The 10,300-nt window shown below is 43.0% G+C and overlaps 1 long non-coding RNA gene across 4 annotated transcripts in view; it reads left to right on the forward strand.

The window, feature by feature from the left end:
• The window catches only part of LOC147010788 (uncharacterized), a 175,745-nt gene extending 165,657 nt beyond the window's left edge, over window positions 1-10,088 (forward strand). For all 4 annotated transcript variants that reach the window (XR_015052221.1, XR_015052222.1, XR_015052224.1 and 1 more), the window contains exon 3: window positions 9,395-10,088. This is a non-coding gene — a long non-coding RNA (uncharacterized LOC147010788). The remainder of the gene's footprint in view (window positions 1-9,394) is intronic.
• The last annotated feature ends 212 nt before the right edge of the window (window positions 10,089-10,300 follow it).

Raw genomic sequence — 10,300 nt, forward strand, 5'->3', positions numbered from 1 at the left:
ACTCTGGATATCCTTTTGGGAGCCCTCAAGGAGCTGAATGAGGATTCAGAGCCACTGGGATTATGAGTGTCCTGGCTCAAAACTAAGATCCAGGCTTTCAGTGACATCTTGGGTACTGCTATCTTGTCTGTACCTGTTTGTAGTGAGGATGTTGAGGTCACAGAGAGATTCACTTACCTTGGCAGTGATATTCATGTCTCTGCTGCCTGTGAGCCAGAGGTGAATAGATGTCTGGATCGGGCCTGGGGAGTCATGGATTCACTGGATCATGGGGTGTGGCACTGTTGGTACTTGTGCAGGAAGACAAAAGTCTGAGTCTTCAGGTCCTTGGTGCTTCCAGTCTTGCTCTTCCGATGTGAGACTTGGACTCTGACCAGGGATCTGAGACGGAGACTTAATTCATTTCATACCAGGTCTCTTCGGAGAATCCTTGGCTATCGCTGGTTGGACTTTGTGTCCAATGAGCAGTTGCTGAGAGCGACTCAAGTGAGATTTGTTACCTGCATAGTCCGTGAGCATCAGCTGTGGCTTTTTGGACATGTGGGTCGTTTTCCTGATGCTGATCCTGGTAACCAGATTCTCTCAGCGAGGGAGCCTCGTGAGTGGAGGAGACGAATGGGCGGACCACGTGCTTCGTGGTTGCAGCAGGTTGATCAGCATCTCAAGGAGATGGGGATGGGCCAGATGTCTGCCTGGGGGATGGTCAGACATAGGCCCCTGGAGTACTGGCGGAAAGTGGACGCAGTGACGCGCTGCTTTGGCACATGCTCCCACACCTGAACTGAAGGAAATGTACAAGGAAGCAATAAGAACAAATAAATTATGCAACCAACAAAAAATAATCCCCACAGTATGAGTGCCCTTGGTACCAAACAAATGAACAGGATCCCTAATTAACTATTCCTCAGAGAGCTTGGTGGATCAAGCTCACCATCATAGAGAGACAACAGATAGAGGCAGACAAGACAGGAAATACCTGAGCTGTACTGGTGTGTTATAACTGGTAAGGATTCAGGTCGCGTCCCTTCACAAGCTCAGTCAGCGTGCCATCCCAGGTACCCGAGAACACAGCAAGGAGGAGGAGGAGGAGAGAGGTGGCTGGCTGAATGGGTGCATTGTGCAGCAGGACAGCCTGAAAGCATTGCGCAGCCTCATACGTTGTCTGGTTTGGGAAACTCTTTGTACCCCCCTTTGCATGGGCTTTTAAAGTTTCTGCCCCCCACCTTTAGCCTCATGCGCTTCACCCCTCCCCTCTCACTTACTATTGGGCTGGAGCCCAGTCTGAGGGTGGAGCAGCCCCTCACAACCCATCACTCCAACAACACTGAGATAAACAAGCCACGACGGACAGTGCCCATTCGTTCTCTTGTCAAAGCTGCTGCGTCCAGGCCTAATACTGTAGATGCTTTAAAAGATGTAAATGACAGAGTCCAAAGGGAATAAAATCAAAGAAAAGGTCAAAAGGGATGGTGGTTTGAGAAACAGATATGAGGAGGGGATTGACGTTATCTAACTATTACATAAAAGTGATGCATATCTAACGAGAGCATGCATAGAACACCTTACCCCAGGCAGACTTGAGGAAAAAAAGAAATAAAAACCTCAGACACATGTGTTATACTTTCTATACCAGAGCTTTGCTTCATCTGTTGCTGCTCAATTGTGTGGGCCTGGGCAATTCGCAGTCTCCTCTCCTTTTCCTGGTGGGACTCTGACAGCTGCTTGGCTGTGTGGACTTGGACATCTCATCGTCTCTGAGCCTCTTTTCCCTGATGGGACTCCAACAGACACTAAGCTGTGTAGGCCTGTGCATCTCGCCGTTTCCTCTCCTTTTCAAGTGTCACCTTTTGCATTACCAATCACAATCTATGTTTCTTTTGTTCGCGAATCCGAAGGGTCAAACTAAACAATCTAGAGCTGAAGATGCTCCGCTGAGATGCATTTTTTTTTTGTCGCCATTGAGGTTTATCTGTGCATTGTGCAATTACAATCCTTCTGCCAACTCCTCTCAGAGAAAATGTGGAACAATCTCTGAGAAAAAAAAAGATGCACCAAACAAACAGCACTCAGCACTAAGCTCCATCATATTTGTAAGAATACAGAATCTCACACAGTTATGTTGCCCTCAGGGCATGACTATTTTTCCGAGTCCTGTAATGCTAAACGGAAGGTTTTTGAAAGTGCCAAAAAGGCGATTTGTGTTCTACAGTATTCAAGTACTGTATATAATTGAAATTCAATTGAAATAAAAGAAAGATTTTAAAGGTTGTAGAATTTTTTTTTTTTTTTTAAATTCATCGCCGTTGATGCAGCTTCTTTTACACGACCTTATTTAACACGTTACATTGGTTATTTGTGCCTGTTGTTTGCGTCTTTTATGACTTCCTTAAAAACAGTAAGTTTCCTGTTTGAAATTATTTTCAATTTTGTTTGACTGCCTGACAGGCAGACAGTTTTTTTTAAAAAAATCATCTCTCTCTCTGCTCATTTATTGAATGAATTGTTGTTGATATTTTCATTGCAGCCACCAGCCAAATTGTGAAAATATTTACAATAAATTACAATGAGTTAAAACGATAAATTGAAGCAATATTCAATAAAAATTATTGTGTATAATAATAATTTCAGGAAGCAAATACATTAATAATTATAACCATATTCAATACAATTCTTACCACACATAACAATGGGAAAAATAGTTCTCATGAGTCATTCAGAAGTGTGACAAGATAAGGCACTGAACTTCTACACATGCGTGATTGAGAAGAATTCAGAGCCAAAGTACTGCTATACTGCAGGTTCTTTTTCCGATTCATGTTCCAATTCGTGTTCAAAATATAACATTCAATTGAAATTAAGTTGTTCCTCGATCATAAACTGACATTAGTAGACAGAGACGGACATAAAAGTGAACCAATTCCTTAATCCCACTTTTTGCTTCGCGCACGTGGGGTAACGACACATTTAATTCCATCACACTTATTCTAAAACACTCTTGAAAGAAATATCTGCTCTATTTTACACATTATTTACCCTGAGGAGCCATATATATATATATATATATATATATATATATATATATATATATATATATATATATATATATATATATATATATATATATTGTTACGGAAATGGCCTTTATGGGACGACTAAATATAGGATTAGCTCAGATCCCTCATTAAATGCATGTATAGCTAGGTTGTGTGGTAAAAAGGATGTTATGTGTGTCGGGAGGTGTAAGAGGCTGTTTTTATGTTCATACGGTGGTGAAACAAGGGCTCACTCTTCTTCCTCCCCTCTACGGACGATAAGCCCCGCCCAGTCGGAGAGGGGGTGTGGCCTGGAGAGGGGTGTGGCCTGGAGAGGGGGTGTGGCCTGGAGAGAGGGTGTGGCTAGAGAGAGGAAGTGACGTGAAGGGGAGGAGTTTGTCGGTTTTTCACCGAAAGAGGCGTGCTCGTGGAACGAGAGAGAAAACGAGACCTCAGGCTCAGGTTCAGTTTTGGCGGTTTGGAAAACTGCAGACGGTTGAAAGGAGTGCTCGTGTCTCGAAGCGAGCACACGAGTTTGGAAAACGGCAGTCGCTTATAGGAAAGAGTGCTCGTGCCTCGAAGCGTGCTCGTGATTAAAAGCGAGCGAACGAAGGCTTCGTAAAGAAGTTCCGTGTGTGGAAACAGTCACTCTCGAGGCACGACGTGTTTTTGGAAGTGAGTGAACGAAGGAAGGAGGGACAGTGTGGAATCTGCCGGTACAGCACCGGCAGTCGGCTTTGAGAGGCTGCTTGCACGTGGAGTCGACGATCGACTCGTGCGGGGAGGTGATCGATAGATTCGGCCTGCGTCTGGCCGTGGAGCCTCCGTCTGTACTCACCTCACGGCTCGACACGTCGATCCGCCTGCAGAGATCGGCCCCTCGACTTGGGCCTTGTCTGGTGCATAGGCCAGGCTTGCATTTGTGTGCTGGACCTAGAGAGAGATCGGCTGAGGCCCATCGTTGATCTGGCGGACTTGTGCCATCGATATTGCGCGGGGTCGGAACGCGCTGAGGAGAGCGTGCGCATGCGGTGCCTTGAGGGAGCAAGAGTACGAGCTCCATTTCACCACGCGGCACGTTCGAGCGGGAGTTCGAATCCGTGGATATTAGCCTGTTGCAAGCGACAGTCGTGCTTTTGACACTGTCCTCTCGTCCATGAGCCATCACCAAGTACTCTGGCTTGTCTTGCATGCATGCTGTTTGTCTTTGTCTGCACGTGTTGTATAAGGAATATTTCGGTAGCGATCCCCTCGAAACCTTTAGACCGTGGTTCCCTAGTCAAGAACGGGTTGAGGATTGTTAATAAAAGCTTTGTCGTGAATTTTGCTTGTGTTGTGATCCCCTGTGTTCCCCAAAAAATCTGGTTAATTCGTATGAAGTTGCTGCTATGGATTAATTTGTGTCGCGTCGAGGAACGATCCGTTCGATTGGCATATAAAACCAAAATGGTTACAGACTGGCAGAAAACGCTCGGCATCTGACACAACCAGTCTGTAACCAGGGGTTCTATTTCCCCAACTGGCAAGGTACAAGGATTACGTTGGTATCGCGATTGAAGGCGCGTGACCCGAGGCCTGTGCTGAGCCGGGCGGCGTTATAAACCCCGGAGACAGCGGTGGTGAGGGTGGCGCCAAGGACCGGGTGAGAATCCTGCCACCCCGGATCCGCAACAATATTATCATGTGCTAGTAGTATCCACTTACCACAAATATAATATGCATGAAATGGTTTGTGGATTTTTGTACACTTCGTGATAATAAATTATTGAAGTAATCAACACCAGTTGCATTAATGCGAATTACAAGAAACCACGATAAAAGTAGAAAATTAGTCAATATGTGAAATTAGTTTTCATCAGATAGTTCTATTCTTTTGCTTGAAAGTCGATGAATGGGTTCAGAATGGTGCCAAGCAAGTAACTTTCAACATTACAGCGTGTGAAGATCCAAACTCTGTGAGAAGAAGGGCACACACCATCATCCTAAAATATGCAATTTGGTGTCTGTCTGTAAAATACACAAACCGCGATACATTCAGCCGTTACTTATCCAATCTCAACCAAACTTGACAGGAGGACAAAGGGTCACATCGCTCCTTTTTACTTCTCAGAGGCTTGCCCCACGAAGGGACAAAGGGACAAAGGTTGTAGAGACTTCATTCACCCTCCCCAAGGGGATTTTCTCCACCTTGGGCAAAATCCGTGTTAAGGTGTATATCTGTGTTAAGTAGCTAATTGTGACACTTTGTCAAGGCTGCTTTTAATAACAAAACAAACGAGAAAGCATCTGAAAATGCAAAGCCCATCTGCATCTGCTTTGTACTCAAACTAAACGACAAAACGACAATAAAAAAATTGTACATTTTATTCATTTCTGTTCTCAATCTCATCATAAAGGTTTGCTGAAGATTTGATGACAAAAGCTCAATTGGTAAAAATGTTACGGCCTGGACATACACACTGAATCCCAATAGGAAACAAGGATTTCGATTAAAACATTTATGACTTCACCAATGACGTCATCCTTGGAATCATATATTCCCCATTGTGAGTGGAATGAGATGTGCCAAGTTTCAAACTTTTCCGATCAGGGGTTTCAGAGACATAATGTTTTCATTTTTTTCTGTTTAATCCAAATGGCTGCCATACCACATGACCTATGACGTTACAATTATCATTAGAATATTCTCTATGGGGGGTGGGGGTCGCTCCTACCCGAAAAACTGTGTCAATCGGACAAGTCAGACCAAAAAAAAAATGTTGAAAAACAATAAAGGTAAACTATGCAACCAACATAGTTTGTTGTTATTCTTTGCCCAATAAAAGGATCGAAGAATAACAATAAAAAAGGCCAAAAAAGGGTCAAAAAATAAGAATAAGAATAACAATAATGAGAATTATTTTAACAAAATTATTTGTTTGTCTTCTCCATATTCTCATAATAAAGCTTTGTTGAAAAATTGATGACAAAAGCTCAAATGGTAAAAACGTTATGGCCCGCAAAGGCACACAGAGGGTGGGAGACGAGCTAATAACAACACTAATGGTAATAGCATAATCTTGTTACGGAAGTGGGGTCCGGGATTCACGATGAAGGGGACTTTTGGGGCTCTTCCCGACCTTTGGCCTTGCAGGCCACCGTACCATGGATAAGATCGTGGCTAGTTGGGTTGTCAACCAACTAAGGATGCCAGCGATAGCCAAGGATTCTCCAAAGAGACCGGGTACCGAAGTAGTTAAGTCTCCGTCTCAAATCATTGGTCAAAGTCCAAATCTCACATCCATAGAGCAAGGGTGGAATAACCAAAGTCTTATGACTTGGACTTTCGTCATCCTGCATAGGAACTGATAGTGCCACACCCCATGATTCAGTGAATCCATGACTCCCCAGGCTCGACCTAGATGTCCATCAACCTCTTGCTCACAACATGTAGAGACATGAATATCACTGCCAAGGTAAGTGAATCTCTCTGTCACCTCAACAACCTCACAGCAAACAGGTACAGTTAGCAGCATTCAAGATGTCATTGAAAGCCTGGATCTTGGTTCACTGCATCCTGGGTTTCTACAAATGAAGGCAGTTCACAGTTAATTGGAGGGTCAGCAATAGGGATAGTAACCCCCCTAATATCCAACTCAACAGCTGGTGGGTCAACCTGGTATAGTCACTCAAAGTAACTAGCCCAGCGGGCCTTCACTTCAGACTCCTCCGTCAAGTGCCCACCACCTTCTGCTCTAACTGCAGTACACAGAGGGATTAGATGGACTTTGAGGAACGCAAAGCACAAATTCTGCTGTAAGCAAGACGAGAATCACTTGAGCACAGGTGATGCTCTACCCCCTCAGATTCCTCACACATAGGCCTCCTTGTCAACCCTTAGCACATGAACAGTTTTATGCCTCAGCTTCCTGAACATTGCACTGTTGGTGCATGAAATGACAAACACCGTATATTAGCATTGAATAAGGGAGGATTTTAAGGAGGAATAAAGGAAGGACAGGAGTGGTATAGAGAAGAAGGAAGAAGACCTACTATAGCCCACAGAACACATTTCTCCTGCTCCCCTCGAGAGAATGGGTGAGGGTTCTCATTGGTTGTCATCTCCATTTGTGGGTTTCAGGATGGGAGGGAGTTCTCCCAAAATTCAAAATCTCCACCACCTATTTTTTGGTAAAGGATCGTGATTCATGAACGAAACTGGGTCTGGTTGGGCACACATATTAACGATATAACTAACGAGGGAACTCGACATGTCATGGATGTTCATTCAACTGGGGGGGGGGGCGGTTTCATAACCGTCACAATATTAATGTTATTACAAACAATATTGATACTAACTAGAAGCACCCGCCCCCTACGGGAGCCGTCAAGGGGGTCATGTTATTATATTATGCCTATTTTACTCCAAGGGGTCCCAGGATTACACACTCAAAAAATGGTTGTGATCGGTTCAACCATTTTTACGGTACCTGGGAACAGAGAGACGGTGAATTATAGTAAGATAACATGCCCCTATCCACGGGGTTTTCCTCCTGGGAGAAATGTGTATAAATAGCTTATCTTGGTGTTTCGTGGGGCAAGCCGATGAGAAGTAATAAATATAAACTACAAACACGTATGATTACCTTTTAAACAGTTGCTGCTGCTGTTTAACACTAAACTGAAAGTGAGGAAACCCGACATTCTTGAGGCATTATATGCTTATCTCACAGACTAATGGACCCGAGCCGAGATCTACTTTAATCTATATATCTCAGAGAGAATAATAACATGACCCTTTCCGCCTCTCACATCGGGAATGGGTGTACTAGTAAAGAAAATAGCATAACAGCTTTAGATCTACAATAGTTTGAGGTACACTTTGCAATGCCTGAAATAAGCTCATTTGGTACAAGAAAAGAAAAGGTCCGGAAGACCCAGAAGAATCTCCCCAAGGCAAGTCAAGCACTTGAAGTTGCTCAGCTTATGTGAAAGAAGAAAATCAAGTTAACAGCTGATAAATTAAATGAGAGCAGGTCTGAACATTAACGTCTTGTCCAGTACTGTGCGCAGAAGGCCGATTGCGACAGGTATCCACAGCAGAGTTGTCGCAAAGAAACTACTGCCGAGACATCAGAATAAGGTGAAAGACTGAAATTTGAAAGGCAACACCAAGATTGGGAAACTGAACTACAAAATCGAGTACTCTGGTCTGATGAATCGAATATTTAACTTTTTCAATCGAAGAGACGCCAGTTCATCCACCAAAAATCTGGAGAACGTTATGCCATGCAATGTTTGCAGCCTACCGTTAAACATGGGGGAGGCTCTGTAACTGTCTGGGATGGTATCTCAGCTTTTGGTGAAGAGAAAGTTGTTAAAATCAATGTGGCACTCAAGGATGGTTGTGGACATCCATTACTAGTTTTCATTATGCTATAAACAGAGAGAATTGGCATATTTTAGTATGATCAGTCCAACTTTCCGGAATTTGATTTTTTTCATGGTAGCGTACAGTTTTCAAGTTATTCTGTCCAACGGCCCAGGAGTGCATTAGCAGGTATGATATTCACCCAATTCTTATGATAATTCTCCATTTTCATATAAAAGTATAAATTGAAGTTGGTGGTGGCCATCCAAACTTAGTAGAACATTTCCAACCACCACACCCAGATTACAACCACCACTTTTCAACTTATTTCATGCAGCGGTTTAGGAGTGTGTAAAATCCAGAGCACGTTTATAAATTGGCCGAGTAGTTTTCGATTCTGTAAAGTTTTCAAACAGAGATACTATTATAACACCGTGAACTTCCAAGACTCGTTTGTAATACGCTCTCCACCGGGAGCGGCGCTACACTATGCACGTTCACATCGAGAATTTGTGTCGTCGTCCCCTCCCGAAACCCCTTCTCTATGATTTTTTTTTAATGCAGTAAACCTTCCTCAGCCTATGACAAGTACAACCACCAAATTTCAACTCATTCCATGCAGCGGTTTTGGAGTGCATACAAGTCAAATACACAAACAAACATATCCACAAACAAAGTTATATATTGAATGATGATTCGAAAAACTTTTCCCAACTAATCACACATATTTATAAAAATTGAAAGTCAAATTTTTTTTTCCTGATTATTGTTTGCTAAATCGTGAAAATCGTATTCCCACTTGTGCCACATGTCATGTGTAAAAGTGTTGATTGCCAAAGTTTTAGGCACTCTGAAAAGGTACCATTCATTTTAACAGCAATATTAATAAGTGAATTGTATGAAGAGAAAACAGAAAATGTTCATTATTTTGCATTGTGTGCATTAGTAAGTGGAATGTGTTATTCTGTGTTACATACTTTGATTTAAGAGAAACGGTATTTGTACTTTGCAGTTAGCAAGAACCCGTTCAAGCACTTCAGCAGTAGAAATGGCAGATGGAGGTGCCACCCAGATGCTCTGAGGATTTGATCAGGATTCTGCTGCTATATGTGAGACCATGAGATGAGCCATTGGAGACATAAATTGAACCCTCCGCATGCAGTTTGTTTAAGGAAAGATTACATTGTGTCGCCAAATCTCCAGTGTTCGGTTCCCATCTCTCAACAAAGCTGCGAGACTAATCCTTTCCATGTAACAGCATGGAGGTTGGGGAGTAAGTGGAGTGAGGGTGGGTGGCGGGGGCAGACGGGGTGGGAGAGTGGAGAGGAGTTGAGATGTGGAGGAGTTTGAAATTAGGAAAGCCTCAGTCTCACTCGATTCAAATGGTACACCTGGCACCCTTTTTGTCGCCATAAATGCATGTCACAGGAAGTTAACTAAATTGATAATGGGAAAAGTTTTATTGTGTGCAAAGATGAAAATCTTCCTACTTCATATTTCTTCTTTAACTTTTACCTCCTGTGTTGTGTTTAATGACATACAATGACCTTTCACAAACTCACAAACTTCTGTTATGCTTCCATTTCCTGGAAATGTATTCCACATACTTATAGCTCTGAAAATTCATCGTCATCTTTCATTTGAGGCCATGGGAAGTGCTTCCAAGCGGATATTGTTCTTATTTATTAAACATGCTAAAAATGTAACTTTGGGCTGACTACTGAATAGTCAGCACTTGCAAATCTAAAATTGTGTATAAATGAATGATGGTATCAGCATCTGCTGCAAAGCCCAGTGTACAATACAAAACACATCTGGGATAGTGTAGTTCGATGCTGAAGCACATTATACTACTTTTTGGGTCGTGGTCCATGGTAATGCCACAAGTTGTTGATTTTGCTGTCCTCTACCACCTCAC

This window comes from Eptatretus burgeri, chromosome 16, assembly GCF_056783735.1.
Source record: "Eptatretus burgeri isolate ZD-2024b chromosome 16, Ebu_testis_v1, whole genome shotgun sequence".
NCBI lineage: Eukaryota > Metazoa > Chordata > Myxini > Myxiniformes > Myxinidae > Eptatretus > Eptatretus burgeri.